Below are 506 nucleotides of genomic sequence, written 5' to 3'. Positions count from 1 at the left end.
TATTGTGGTATGGTTTTATTGGTTTTCTTATTTTGTGTCAAATAAAGATCTGTTTAAAATTTAAACTCACTTCAATTCAGAATTTGGCAGATAAACAATTAATAGCACACACACACGCTGCTGAGGACCTCTGGACCAAAACCACTTTTTTTGTGTGATGTAATAGTCAGGGTTTTTTTTCCACAACCATGGTTTAATGATTGTAGCACTCTTGATTTCGAAAAGGACAAAACAGTGTTGTAATGGATCAGTCTGTCTGAGCCCACTCAGCAGTGTCACTGGGTGACAGACGGCAAATGACCAAGCTGATGTATCACAGCTTGTACTCACACTTGTCAGTCATGTGTAAGCAGCATAGACAGAAAGTAACAAGTTCACTCAAATACTATGAAACTGATCTAAACTTGCACTAGAACATTGAGTTCATAAAATAAAATAAGTAGTAAAAAGAACTACTAAACAGTATACAGCAGTGATTTGCAAAGTAAATTAAGAAATCAGTTTTT

The sequence above is a fragment of the Larimichthys crocea genome, chromosome III, assembly GCF_000972845.2.
Source record: "Larimichthys crocea isolate SSNF chromosome III, L_crocea_2.0, whole genome shotgun sequence".
Classification (NCBI taxonomy): Eukaryota; Metazoa; Chordata; class Actinopteri; family Sciaenidae; genus Larimichthys; species Larimichthys crocea.
Note: the sequence above shows the minus strand (reverse complement) of the source record.